We start from the raw sequence: 15,150 nt of genomic DNA, 5'->3' as shown, positions 1-15,150 counted from the left end.
AATTGGCGAGTGCTCGGGGACATGAAGCCTTCTCCGTGGTGAGGATCATTACCAAGGTTAAAGTGATCGGATTGTATCAGTAAGATCTTCACTGTTCTTAAGAAGATCGAATAGTGAAAGCCATCAACTATTTTGTTGGTGGGACTGAAGTAGGCCTTTGAGTTTAAAGGACCGAACCACTATAAATCCCGAGTGCACAATTTATTTGCTTTGCTCTTTAATTTGTATTTCACTTTGAATTTATCTTTATTTGCATCAATTGCTTAATTGATCTTCTAACTTGTAATTAAGCTTAAAATTGGTTAGGTTTTCAAAAAGGGTATTTGGTTTTTAGAAACCCAACTCACCCCCTCTTGGGTTGTCACTTGGGTCTAAGATTGCATTTTCACATGTAAAGTTTCTCCAACTCCTCCCATAATTTAGATGTTGATTCTTCTTCGATAACGTTAAATATAATATTATCCATTGGATAATGAAGACTACCTTTGACATAATATCTTCCCACTCGTCATCTTTCAATTCCTTCGATACCTTCCCCATCTGTCAATACCTTCTCCATCTTTTCCTTCAATACTTTAGCTAGGCCTTGTTGAACAAGGATGCAATTAACCCTCACATGCAATAGGGAGAAACTGCCCTTTCCATCAAACTATCAATGTTTAACTACGTAGAACTCAATTTTACAGGCTTTTCAAATCACCATGCACCTCTAAATAACCAGCTATAAAGTGAAACACATATGGGTCAGATTCAGATTCTTCATCATCGACACCCCAGACAAAGGGTTCAATGACGTAGATGAGGGATGAAAAGTCTGTAGATGGAGGTTCAGTAAAGATGGCATTATTGAGAATGAAGGGTTATGGTTCGAGAGAGGGTTGGAAGTTATATTTGGCTTTGGAAGGACAAAGTCTTTTTTCTCAATGAGATCCTGGATAGCATGCTTCAAAGCAAAACACCTATCCATCGAATGGCCATTCCCTTGGTGGAATTCGCAGAATTCGTTCTCATTGAAGTTAGGAGGAAGTGGATTCGGAGGTGAGCGGGGTGTGTGTAAAATAAGTTTTTTCCTTTTCAAAAGGATTCTCATGATTGAAGGAAGGCTAGCAAGCAAAGTAGTGAACTCTCTGTATATTCTTTCCCTAGGTCCTGGTTTGGGAGGGTTCCTGTCTTGTTGCCAGACCACCGACAGGTTAGGGGGTTCTGGGGTGGCCTTCATAACACTTACTTCTTTTGATGTTGCTGGCTTTATGGGGACAGAGTTCTTCAAATCTGCCATAGTTCTGGCGATCCATCCATGAGCCACGGAATTTTCTACCATATTTCCGGTATCGATGAGGTGCTTGAAGCTGGTGTAACTTTAGTTGGTCATGTGAAGTTGGAAGGGGGGAGTCAAATTCTGTTGCATCATTTGAATCTGCCCTTCTTCATACGGTCGCTTGAGCATCTGGATTGTCTTCTGATGCCATCGCTTCACAAATTCTGAGGACGATTCCTTTGGTTCCTGCTTTGTGGTTTCAAGATCTCGCCGGGTGGTCTCTGTACCATCATCATACAAGAATTGCTTAACAAACTGATCCATAATGCCATTCCAACCCACAGTCGGTAAATCAGTCAGACTCAAGACCCATTCCCTTGCTATTCCCTTTAGAGAATTCTAGAGAAACCAAGGCCAACTATTTCGGAGATAGCCCCTAGGTTCGGAGCATGCCATCATACATCTTGAGATGCATCGGATGACAGCCAGTTCCATCGAACTTGTCAATATCGAGCCACTTGAAGTCTGCCGACAATTGCAGATGTGGTAATAAGGACACATCTCGCATGGTCAGTCCTGTTGTCTCCTGGTTTCTGATTCCTTTGATATCCTGGGTCACTTTTGCAAAATTTTCTTCCCACGAATTCTGCATCTCTGCGAAGGGTTGCAGTTGACTCTCGTATGAACACTACTCTTCCTAAAATGGATCTCTCGGTGATTCCATTGGTTGAACTGCTGGTCGAACCTCCTGAACACTGGGTGGCTTGGGTTCCCAAGAGGTTCCAGATCTCAAGATATGCTAGAGCCGGTCCATTAACTGAACATTTTCTTCGGTCATCACTTTGAACTTGCAAGACATATCATCTATTATCTGACGCAACTCCTGAACAACTGAGGATTCTTCGATGGCTTCTTCCAACTGTCCAAGGTGTTGAAAATAGATGATTTTGAAGCTCTGACTGAGCAAGGAAATGTTCGTGACCAGGTTATTTTATTTTCTGGGCGCTATGGTAAAGCGTCCTTTTCTTCTTGAAAAATGGAAGCAAATTCACTAGCTTGAGCAGTTGTTTGAATCAGATTTATGCAATGAAAGATTATGGCAAAATCCATATGAGAAAAAATGACACAAGGATTTGAAGAAAGACTTTTGATTCAATTTACATTTTTCTTCTTATTTTCTCTTTTTACAAAGCCTGTATCAGGTTAAAAAACACAAAAAGACAAAAAAAACAAAGCGACCCCCAGATATCTCTTGTAGCAGCGGACTCAAGATTTAAGGGCCAGGTCCTCGGAGATGACCTCCTTCTGGAGCCATGGGTAGTAGTCTGGGTCTACTTCATCTCCATGAGCAGAAGCAATGTCAAGGAGAATGATGCTGTTTCTGTTCTTCCAGGCAGATGCGACAACTTCGGATATTTTTACTCCTCTGGAGGATGAAACTGGGTAAGGACATCACAAGTTTTTTGCCTGGCGTTGTACTTACAAACAACACGATCAGGGATATAGAAGGACGTGTTTTCCAGACCAAGCAATCAGATATAATGAGATCCTCGAGTCGCCAAGGTGGCCCTATGGAACCCGCGCATCTTCTAAGGTATGTCATCTAGAGTGTGGGTTCCTAGCAAAGCGGTCCATCCAGCTTCACTGTCACAATGATTGAGGCATCCCCAAGAGTCGAAATTGTAGATGGAGACATCCAATTTGGATAGCGGAAGCTACCGGCAAATGGACGCCGAGGAGACTTGAAGGCCTCGTCCAGTCCATTCAGAGTTTCTGCAATGATGGTTGGAACAGGATTGGCTCTCTGAGGGAGCTACTCCACTATAATGAGAATGGCTGGTGAAGCAACGTTGGAACTCTGACATATAAGGTATCTGGCGTATACACAGAAAACCAATACCCTACGCTGACATGACTGATAGGTGAGAGCCTCAAGGTCATCATCAGGAGCGAAGGCTCGGATAAGCTGATCAGTAAGGATGCCCCGGTCAGTTACGAAGGTTATGAGATTGTAATAGGGCATGCCGATCAACTGCTGGAACATGGTGCGGTACCCGCCTTTGATCGTTGGTTTGATCACGGGTCCGTCAAGAGGGAGTTTCAATAAAGTACGGTATCCTTTGAAAGTGGGACAAATTTCTTCGATGGCGAAATGGAAGACATGATAACAGGGGTCCCAGAATTTAGCTGCTGCTCGGAGAAGATTCCAGTCTATTTGGATGGGGGCAAGTAAAGGGAAGAACTTCTCATTAGGATTACCATCCGAGGAACTCGTAATTCTCAAGACAATGGGAACACTGGTTCCACTCAGGTAGTCCCCTCGAAGCCATGTGCTGCCCTATACAGAAGATAAGGAGTCAGGGGTGATAAAACACTAGGAGGTCTATGAAAAATCTTTTTATTTTTTCCTTTCTTTTTCTTTTAAAGATTAAAGGTATTTTTAGGAAGAGATGGGGTAGTAAGAATCAACGACCAGGGAATCGATCTGAACTTAAAAACTAAGAAATCTGGTGAAAAATGATCCCAAAGTCGGGACTCGAAATCGAATTTCAGTAAAGAAAGGTGGTAAAAAAGTGCCCAAGTTAGGGTGTGGGACTTCGGAATGAAGGAACTGACTATAAGGCCTACACCCTCCCCTAGGGTCCATGATTGTTTACCACAGAGATTAGATTTGAAAATATGGGTCTCAATCATGTACCCTAGTGATGACACCCCATTTTGTCAAGACCGGACTAATGATAGGTTGTCGCAATGACGATCCCTATGACGAGTCACGTAGCTTCTTTGGTCTCTCTCTCAACATTTCTATCGATATCTCTCTAGGTTTACACAACTACTAAAAAACTAGTAACCCCGGCAACTAATTCTGCATTCAAAACCACCCGAAGTCACCAAAACCTTTCGACCGAGTCCTGAGTTGGTCAAAGTGAGATCCTTGAGATCCGACCTCTTAGCCCGTTAGCACACGACACCCTACCTCTTACGGCAACCCCAGATCCCAAAGATCAGACCCCTAAACTCAGAGAAACTCAACCAAAAACGACTTTCGGCTACAAGAAACCACCTTTTGGAAACCAAAAACCACAAATCGGGAATAGGGAACCACAATCGGTAACCCATAACCACTTCCAGAACCCAAAACCCACTCCCAGGAACCCTGAACCCTGAACCGAAGACCCAAAACCCAAAACCGGGACCCAAAATCCACTTTGAGGGGGCCCTAGACCCACCCCTGCGATTTTGAAATCGTAGGGAGTCCCCCAAAATTGCAGGACACGATTTTGGGTATGCCCTCCGATTTTGGGGCTCACCCCTATAAATAGGGAACCACCCCATCCTTCATTTTCAACTTTTCTCTCCCTCCTTCCTCCCTTTTAGGCTATTCACCTTCTTTTTCCCTCTTTCATCCCCCTTTACCCCTTTTTAATTAGTTTCCCTAGTTTTTGGTGGAAACCCTAGAGAAATAGAGAGAGAAACTACAGAGAGAACCTATAGAAACTAGTTGAGGTTCTGCTGAAATCGGGAATGGTCAAACCCTTGACTATCCAGTTTTTGTAGAAATCTCTTTCAAAAATAACTTGGACGCCGGTACTCTGCCGAATTTCTAAGGAATCAAAGAGACACCAACCCTAGACTAGGTGCTTTTACAAGCTTCTCGTACTTTCAATTACAATACCAGTAGCGGGTAGCTACATGGTTTAGGGATCCTTCTAGCCCCAAACCCTACAGCCTAAATCCTCACCTTTTTCATAAAAGTAGTTCTTTTATCTCTGCTGGTCCAGCCATTCCATGTCAGGCCCACCATAGGTCGTGAGAGCTAGATAAGTAGGCCATGCACTCCTACGGCGATGAAAAAGTATAAAGAACGAAACCTTTTTCTTTTACATTCCAACTCATCTAGATTGAGGATAGCTATAAGGTTTGAAGGGCCGGTGGTCCCGAATCATATAGTGAAGGTTTCAATTTTTAGATGTTTTTCAGCTTTATTTCATTTACATTCCATTTAGATTGAGGATAGCAATAAGGTTTGGAGGGCCGACGGTCCCGAATCATATAGTGAAGCTCTCAATTTTTAGATGATTTACAACTTTCTGCCTTTCAATTAAAAAACCAGAAACAGGTTGCTATAGGATTTGGGAACCTTTTTCCCCCAAGTCCTATAGCCTAAATCCTCTCCTTCACAAATAGGTTTTTTTCTCTCTCTCCTTATCCCAACACTCTTTCTCAAGCCCCACTATAGGTCAGGAGAGGTACAAAAGTGAGTCTATACTCCTACGGTGTTGGACAAACGGAGAGAACTGAATCCATTTCTTTACTTCCTGTCATTTAATTTTTTTGTTTACTTTTTGTAATTTAATTTCTATCATTTACTTTTCGTTATTTATATTCTGTAATATCTAGATTGAGGATAGCTATAACGTTTGGAGGGCCGGTAGTCTCGAATCATATAATGAGGCTCTCAGTTTTTAGGTATTACTGCTTTCTTTATTGCTTTCGGGCTACGTTAGTTATAGGATCCGAGGATCCAATAGTCCTGGGTCATGTAATATAAATCCTCTTCCCGTTTGCAGCAAAAAACCATTTTCCCTTCTCTTCACTCTCTTTTCATTTTCTATTCAAAACCCTAACCTGAGAATAAGCCCTATCATAACAAGTGTTTTAAAACCAACTTTGCTAAAGTTTTCCTATATATGCCAAGTCAAGTTAAGAGACCGGGTTTACCCCGGCATGAGGGGTGCCTGACACCTTCCCTAAATGTAACAATATCCCTTACTCAGATTTCTGTCAAGACCATGCTTGAAACGGAGTTAATTATGGGTCCTAGGCCCTAACCTAGGTAGTGACTCTGAAATTTGATATCCTATAGAATTCAGTTTCTTATCCCAAGTTCACAGGAGGGGCAAGCACATTTCCACTCGTCATTACGAATAGGGGAAACCATTACAATTCGCTTATCTGCCCAAACGGGTTGACAGAGAACCGTACTCGAGTCCATACTTCATTCACACACACCCGTGACTCTCGCAAACCAAGAGCGACAATGTGGACCCCGATCCAAGGACGAGTGAGGGAACGGGTCCCTAACACCCTCTGGATCTCCACAACGTGAATGAGAGCTCTGCCAAGGAACTCTCAAAACGGATGCCACCCCCATAGCATAGCACGAGTGACGATATAAAAAGAAAGAGATATGTCTTGATCCGGAACCGAGGTTTGAAACCGAGACATACCTAAAATAAACTCAGAGTCGCCATCCATGGATATGCCATGGAACCCTAAAATCAAATCCTCTGTGCAATGGATAACCAGAAATATATATGGGTTCGCGCCTGGTTACGAAAGGAGAAGGTCTGAGAGCACCCCCAATTCGTCCGAGTGCAAGCACTTGGTCTCTTATGCCATTTATTATTAACTCCAAAGAAGTTTGGGTAAAAATCATGTGAAATGGGAACAATCCTCGGGAGTCGTCTACCTAAGCATGCATTTCCTGAGGATAAAATAATAAGCACACATAAAATAAAATGAAAGATGTGTCACCTAAGCATAGCTAGGTTATGAGTGACATGCCTAATGGGTGTCTAAATTCTGATGTGCAAACATGCAAGCTATAGCTAAAGGTATAGGATCAGTACAAGAAAGTAAGAAAACACATCAAAACATACGATGACTACACAACAAATCCTAAGACTCTAAATTATTAGCCCGAGTCATAGGATGGTCTGGTATTCATCCAAAGAAGCCTACGTATCCCCGCCTCCACGAGAATCAAGGCAACGTAGTTCTTCGCGCCTATTCTAAACTAGGATGCCTAAGACACCTATACCTCTATCTTAGACTAGATCTAAAAGACCGGACCAGTTATTAAAGTTTCTTGTACGATTATTTAAATTCCAGTGAATTATGGATTTTAGGACACCCTATATGCCCTAACTAAATGCAGATTAGCCCTAAGCTAATGCAGGTGGTTCCTACAACCTATGTGTAACTAGGCTGTGTTTCCTAAGGAAAACAAAGGGTGGACTAACGCATCCTACTCTAGTCATCAGTCGGCGATGTGGATCGCCGACTGACCGGACGGAGGCGCTCCTATAACTCTAGGACAGACCCCTAACTCTAAAACAAGCACACAACAAACAAACAACCTATCAAAAGAAACACCTAACTCTAAAACTCTCTATCTAGGAGAAAATCCTAACTCTAGAGGGAGATCTTTTGAAAAATAAGGTTTTAAAGGTTTTTGAAGAAAGTTTAAAATATTATTTACAAAAAGTTTGGCTGGACTTGGGATGTAAATCCCAAGCTGCACTACGTACCTCGTGAGGGAGGATCAAGCCAACGTAGTTCGAAACGAACTCTCTTAATACTACCTAACAATCCAAAAGATTTAAGGTTTTTAAAGTTTTTCAAATGTTTTTGACATTTTTAAAGTTTTCAATGTTTTTGACATTTTTAACGTTTTCAAATGTTTTTGAGATTTTTAACGTTTTCAAATGTTTTTGAGTTTCGAATTTCTGATGTTTTTTGGATTTTAAAATATTCCAATGCTTTTTGATTCTTAAATGTTTTCATCCTTCAAGGGGACACGCAAGCATAACCACAAACTAGGGCAAAGCCCTAAATCAAAAGGGGAAACCCCGAACAAACAACAAGCGTCTCAAAGAGACGAACCACAACACATAAAGAAGTGCTCCAAGAACAGAGAAAACGAATCTAAGATCTCAAACAAGCAAAGCTCTAATAAGACTGAGTTAGTCTCTAATCAAAGTATTCAATGACAACTCTAAAGGAGAAACTCCTAACTAATAACACTAAAGAGGGAATACAACTGAGACAGAGGCTCTCGAATAATACCAAGAAAAGATGAAGGAATCGAAGACTCTCCGATAATATCGCTAAAGAGACGAAAGCGTCAAAGACGAATGAGTCAAAGACTCTCTAATAATACCAACTAAAAGACGAATGAGTCAAAGACTCTCTAATAATACCAACTAAAACAACTGAGCCAAAGACTTTCTAATAACACTATCTAAAAGACAAGTGAGTCAACGACTCTCTAAAAAAAAAAAAAAAAACCACTAACGAAAATGAATGAGCCAAAGGCTCTCTAATACTACAACTCAAAGGAGGAATGAGTCAAAGACTCTCCAAAAGGAGCCACTCTAAACAACGAGGCTTGCTACCAGAGGGGAGCTGCCTAGCAAGACAACCAATGTCTCTAAAAAGGAAAACACTAATGAGACCACTAGGGTCTTCTAAATGAGGGAAAAGATCTATCTAAGGGTGTCTAAAAGACTTGGAAAGCTTACTAAATAGCGAGGGGAACACTATTTGGACTAAGCAAGTCCCACGAGGCTGGGCTAGCTCTATAGAGACCCAAATTGTCTCTCTAAAGGGGAGGCTCCGACTATCGCCAACATTGCCCTTTCCAGAGAAAGGGTCACCTAAGATTTAAAGGCTCCCGAGAGGAGAAGAAGAGAGAAGAGGGCATTACCACAACCAGGTAAGTCCCTCCAATGATGGGCTTGGGCTAACACCTTCATCGCCCTTTCCACTCTTCTCAACGCAAATATCAACTATGAACCTGAGAGCCTTGCGCTTGTGGAGAAAAGACTGGGATGCAAAATCCTTAATCGGCATCCGCTGGGCTGCCTCTATTTCTAAATCTTGTTTCTCAATGTCAAAGGAGAGAGGGTGCAGCGTGCATATAAAGAATAAATCTTACTTCCCAAATAAAGACTTGTGGCTTTGCTTGAACGCAAGTACTTCCACAAACTCTGTGTCGATTCCTGTCTCTTCTTTGACTTTCCTTATTGCGCCAGCAAAATATCTTCACCTTGGTTAACAACTCTAGTAGGAAACTTCCACATACCAGTGCCCTGGAGAATGCCAAACTTTTCCTGTACTACAAGCACCTCTCTTCTATCATTCATCACAAAACCACCAACACTCACTGTGTGCGTAGCATTTACAGGGAGAGAATGAACAATCTCAGGAATCCAATAAACAAGCATCAAGTAATTTGGCTCTGCATGATGGTTACTAAAACCCTTCCTGAACTGCAGCTTGAACAAGGTTTGTATGTTCAATGGGCAATTTGATCCAAACACCTTTCTTTCCCTGCTGCCTCCATTTGGATATTGACACTCTTAGTGAAGAAACAAAGGCTCCTATATCCATAGGCTCCCTTATGCCAACAGCGATGTCTCTATATCTGTCATTTACAGCGGTAAGAATTTCAACTGAACATGCTGAGGCTGACATGGATCTGATACCCACAGATCTGACCTCTAAACCTGTCATCATTTTTTTATAGAGTAGCACAGCAACTCCAGTATTGCCAGCTCTCCCTGCGCGTCTTGACCGATGGATGTAGGCTTCCACATCTCGGGGTAGCTCACACTGAATAATTAATTGGACATGATCGATGTCCAACCCACTCGCTGCCACATTTGTGGCCACCAGAACCTGAAACTTGCCAGATATGAATCCAGCAGGGGCAGATTCACGCTGAGACTGCTGTATGCCTCCAAGCAATGCTCGGGCTCCAGGGAACAAGCCCAAAGGCAGCATTCTTTGCCTCGACAAAAATAATGGCATGGCCTCCACTGCTATAACAACGAATAATATCCGGGATAAGCTTGGTTCTCACTGAATGAAAGCAGGGAAGGGCAATATGTCTAATACTGGTACTAGTTTTCATTTTCTCATTACCAACAAGATCAATGGTTTTCTTCTGAGAATTAAGAAACTTATAAGCAATCTGCTTCACCCACGGAGGTAAGGTAGTACTAAAGAGAAGCGTCTGAACTTTGCTTATATTCTTAATCTTTTCAAGAATAAGCTCAACATCTTCAACGAAACCTATCCTCAGCATTTCATCAGCCTCATCAAGTACACGGAATATCAGAGCATATTCATTCTATACTTAATGACTAGTAACTACATATCATTTAACCCAACCAAAATACAACTATAGAACACACAACCTGCGATGAGATAGTTTACCTAAGTTGCGATCATATCCACACTATTATAAATGATGTGAATATGCTTAATTCTCAAAGCAAATGAAACTTTTGGGTAAATGGCAGGTTCAGCCATGCAAATGGTAATACTAAATCAAAGCTTAAAGCTAGAGGAACTCCTCATTGAGGTCATCACAAACATGCACACTAACATCTGGAACATTTTAAGAATATCCTATTAGAACTAAAAGTAGTTCTTGTCTAAAACAGGGGAGGTAAATCTCTCTTGTCAACAGTTATAATAAGCTGAAAATTCAAAATGATCAACTAAATACAAAACCTCCCCCCAACTCAGCACCACTAGAAGTGGGCTCTCAAAAGGTTTCACACACCAAAAGTGATTTTATCATGAGAAAAGATGAGAAAACAGTTTTATAGTATGAAACCCTCCACCTTGTGTTGTGCAATCAATAAGAAAACATGCATAGAAGCGCTTTTCATCGTTCCAAGATCAAATAGAGCTGTAATAAGTGTGCAAGACAGTAGGATTTAAAATAGCGTACATGATAATCTGGACAACTTCTTATAATTCAACTTTCACAACAACCATAAGATAAAAATTATACCCCTGATAATTTACTCATGACTCAAAATCACTTTATTTTGGCTATAGCAACCTACACAATTCAAAATTAGTCTTTATTTATGAAGGAACATAAACACAGCTCAAAACTAAACCTTGTGCCCATTTAGTCTGTGTGAAAGTGAACATAGCTCAAAATCTAATCATATACACATGAGAATATGAAGAGATGGCATTAATGCACCTATCCTCTGGTAATTACACAAACTTACTATCTCGCCTTTCAATGTTATCATAATCAGAGCATTTGGTTAGAACAAAAGCTGACTCAAACAGGAGCTGAGACAAAGATTGATTCAAACAGAAGCTGAAATAAATAGGGATTAAAACATGGGTTAAATCTTGTATAAAACTGAGATCAAATCATGGACTTGTACTGTGCCCGCAAGAATTTGTAACCTAGGCTAAATTGTGCCAGAAATTAGGATGAAAACATGGATGGTGTTATGATAACAGGGATCTAAAACATAAACTTTAAATGCACCCCTGTATATCTAGACACATTTATACAAGTCTTACACATGCAATGAACACAACTCTATACATATATACATACATGTACACATGTACAGCCACCTATGCACATATACTTATTCTCATAGACATTGATACATTCATAAACATGTACAGACACACACAGAAAATGGATACGCATACGCACACTTTTTAGACTTTGAAACACATACCTCTGCACATGCGCACACCCTTCTACACAGGTATATATTCTCATACACAGAGTAGATCAACAATTAAGAGTAATTGTTTAGGTAATATGGCAACAAAAGAAAGACATGCACCACTGATAACCTCACTGTCATGTAAATATTCTAGTTCAGACAGCAACACATTCAAAATTAAAGAGATCATGTACACAGTTGATCTTCATGTCATGACTCTGTGATAAAAAAATCCTTATAAACAGAACCACAGATCCATCATTCCAATGAGTAAGTAGGCTTTTAAAGAATAAGATTAACATTTCGAATATAGAGGGAATGATTATCAAAACTTGATTTAATAATTTTTATCAGGGAAAGCAAAATCAAGCTAGATCAACCATTAAACAATCATAAGAGAAATTTTTAAAGCAGGAGATCAAATGGATCCTAAAAATCATGCAAAATGATGATAAGAATCTTACCAAATTTAATATGATTTCTCCAAATTCAAGATAATCTTACCGAGGAAGAAGATAGCTAGCTTTCTCGCACTCCCTCCGTTATCTAAGCTCCAATTTACAGTGAGGTTTGCCGGAGAGGAAACTTTGAAACGACACTTGGAGAAAGAGGAGGTCGGATCCTAGCCGCGGCAACAGAGGTAGCTGGATCTGAAGATTGGAGGAGGAAAAATCGGAACTAAATCGGATCTCAGGCAAGATCGATCGGAGGATAAGAAAAACTGAGAGTTAGAGTTTCAGACGAGGGTTTCTAGTTCAGATCTACTCTCTCTCTGCTCTTTTATAAATATTTTTTTTAAGATCTGAGATCTCAGATCTCTCTCACTCTTCTCTATAAACTTCAGAAATTCCTCCAATACCTTAGATCTAAGAGATTTTTCAAATAATTTGTAACAGATCTAAGAAATAGAGATAGGATTTCTAATAAGGAAAGATGAAGAGATGAAAAGATTTGGAGATCTTCGGTTTTAAAAATCTTAGATCCGATGCTTAAGCACTAAGAGAAGAAGGAGATAAGGTCTGAACAAAGATCAAGCCTACCGGAAATGGTGAACCGGTCGGAATTTAGATGGAAGATGACCGGAGTTTGGATCTCCGACCAACGATCGGAGAAGCGATCGGCAGAAATAAAAAAAAAAACCCCAAATCCTTCTCCGCTCTCGCTCTCTGCTCTTCTTCTTCTTCTTTTTTCTTTTACAAAAGATCAACAGTGCCTCTTCTTTTTTTGATTTTTTTATATTAAAACAAACAGGTTGATATCCGCACCCTCACTTGATGAGGCGCGCGGATTTTGATAAGGCGCGCCCGCCATTCTTGTCCTATTATAAATTAGGTTGGCCCACTGCAGGATAAATCACTCCCCTTATGCATGGATACCCCCTCTTTCCTGGCTCGTCTTATTTGACCAATCAGATTGGATTTTGATGAAATTTGGCGGGAGCCTTGGTGAGACCCTAACCTAACTTAGGGTAGAAATTGGGGTCCTAACTCATTGATTGCGTAAGGCTTCGCACAAATACCGCGAACACGGGTCTGGTTAAAATGGGGTGTCTACAGACAAATAACACGACACGCCACGAGTGACAAGACCGCGTGGGGCGGTCTGAGGGTGGGGTGTCCTTGCGAACCTTGTTCCCGAATCGCAGGATCCAAACCTAGGCAAAACACAAAATACTACGACTGAGTGCGCATTCAGATTATGGTGGTGAAATCCTTAGCGAGAACTGGTAACCCGCGGACACCTTTTTAGACTCAATGGACATGCCCTACATGGGCCAGAGGCTTAGGTGTGCCCCTATCATTTGAAATCCTCACATCACTCAACATGGGTTATGGCAAACCTAGTCTGGCTCCATACCCTAAATGGGCATGGTATAATGCTTTGTGAATATGCTGGGGTATGCAATAGGACAGCCCAAATTTACCTCTTAGCACGAGTTCATGGTCTGATATACTAGCCGAGAATCCCAGCATTAAGGTATGTGGGCACGAATCAGAACTCGTTTTATACACTTAAAAGTGCTAGGCTAAGAGGTGGAGCGTTTCACATACAGAGGTGGAGCGAATTATGGAAGAGCTCTTGCAAACTCTATTCATTTGTCTTGTATTTATAGACTTCTCAATTTCCATATACACAACCCAAAGCTTCTAGAGAAATCTCACAAAACATGGAAACTAGCCACAATTAGGAACGAGTACTTACACATTATTTTTTGACAAGAGATGAGTAAGTTATGACTATTTTAGTAAAACCAGTCTATAAGCTAAACTTACAATTATTTATTTAATTCTTTTAATTAAATAAACATATTTCCTCCCATCCAATGTGTAAGCCCAAGGGTACATCCCACTCTTGTTTTGATGATCAACAAACCTAAATTGATGGTAGTTTGCTAATGGTTGCTCTGGTGTTGTGATTAAGACAGGTTTCATTCATATCAACACTTGGAGCAAGAAGAACAAGGGCTAGTCTTGGAGAAAGTCAAGTCTTAGTGGTTATCCTTCAAGCCGTATGGTATATCAAAGAATCAAAGGAACCACAAGTGCAAGAACATGTTCAAAGACTATCTCAAGACAAGAAGAAGCTCATGTAAGCACCCAAGAAGATTGAAGATCAAGAAGACTCAATGTTCATATGTTTAGAATGCATAGGAGTCCTCTTGGCATTTAATGTTTGCATGTTTTGATGTTTTCAAATCATCTTTAAAACTATTTTTCTAAGTGCATTAATGTATTTGAAAACACATGTTTAAAGCCCAAAGACCATGACCCAAAGTCCCTCACATAAACATTTTAAAACAAGATTTTTAAAGCAGGGCCGGTCGACTGGGCTAAGCCGGGCGACCGCATGATGTCACCTGGAATTCCAGGGCATCTCGAAATTTATCGAGCTGGTCGACCGTTCCAAACCGGTCGACCGCGGATTTGTTTTTTGAAAATCTAGAAAACATCCAGGTTGGTTTTGGCGGGCGGTCGCGATCCCTTCGATCGACCGCGGAACTCTTTTTCGAGCAAAATTATTTTGAAACAGGTTGTCCTCGGTGGGCGACCGCGGTGACCCCGGTCGACCGTGGCGGTTTGAATTTTGAAAATAAAAAAAGAGGCGCCAGATATGGGTGGGCGATCACGGTGGCTCAGTCGACCGCGCCGGTCTCGCAAAAGAGACGTTGGGGTTTTAGTGGGTAGGTACAACCACCCAGTTTTATTATAGTTTTGCCCTTGATTCTTCTCAAATGAACTAGGGCTATTTATACCCCATCAAAGACCTTCTCCATTCACACATTTTGAACATTTATCAAACTATAAGAACTTTTCTTCTTGAAATCAAAATGATTCTTCTTCAAATCTCTTGAGCATTTAAACTTGCATTCATTCCTTGCCAAGAGGTACTCCCCTAAGCATTTAGTTTCAATCCTTGGAAGTTTATTGTGAACTTGAGAGTTGTATATGCCTTAAAGAGGCTTGAGAGCTTTTCATTCCTTTTCTTATTTCCTTATTTGTATTTGGAGTTGCAAAGAGGAGTTTCTTTCTTCAAGGCAGTGGTACAACGAAGAAGAACGTCCTCCGAGGCGAAGTGTGTCCAAGGGTGTGTCCCCTTGTTGAGGTG

The 15,150-nt window shown here is 41.0% G+C and overlaps 1 long non-coding RNA gene and 1 pseudogene across 4 annotated transcripts; both read right to left on the bottom strand.

Annotated features, from left to right (window-relative positions):
- Positions 1 to 414: 414 nt before the first annotated feature.
- LOC143854813 (uncharacterized) lies at positions 415 to 12,740 on the bottom strand. 4 transcript variants are annotated; one of them, XR_013237599.1, is made up of 2 exons: positions 12,009 to 12,740; positions 415 to 2,177 (listed from the first exon to the last, which is right to left on the bottom strand). It is a non-coding gene; the product is annotated as an uncharacterized LOC143854813 (long non-coding RNA). The 4 variants fall into 4 exon arrangements; XR_013237595.1 differs by having other exon boundaries at positions 12,049 to 12,740; XR_013237596.1 differs by lacking the exon at positions 415 to 2,177 and adding an exon at positions 2,391 to 3,596 and having other exon boundaries at positions 12,049 to 12,740.
- Positions 8,344 to 12,000, bottom strand: LOC143854804 (nudix hydrolase 10 pseudogene; annotated as a pseudogene).
- Positions 12,741 to 15,150: the final 2,410 nt, after the last annotated feature.

Source organism: Tasmannia lanceolata, unplaced genomic scaffold, assembly GCF_043159265.1.
Source record: "Tasmannia lanceolata isolate RefF3 unplaced genomic scaffold, GAP_Taslan_0.1 ptg000003l, whole genome shotgun sequence".
Lineage (NCBI taxonomy): Eukaryota > Viridiplantae > Streptophyta > Magnoliopsida > Canellales > Winteraceae > Tasmannia > Tasmannia lanceolata.
The sequence above is the reverse complement of the archived record's forward strand: the minus strand, read 5'-3'. Positions and strand labels throughout refer to the sequence as shown.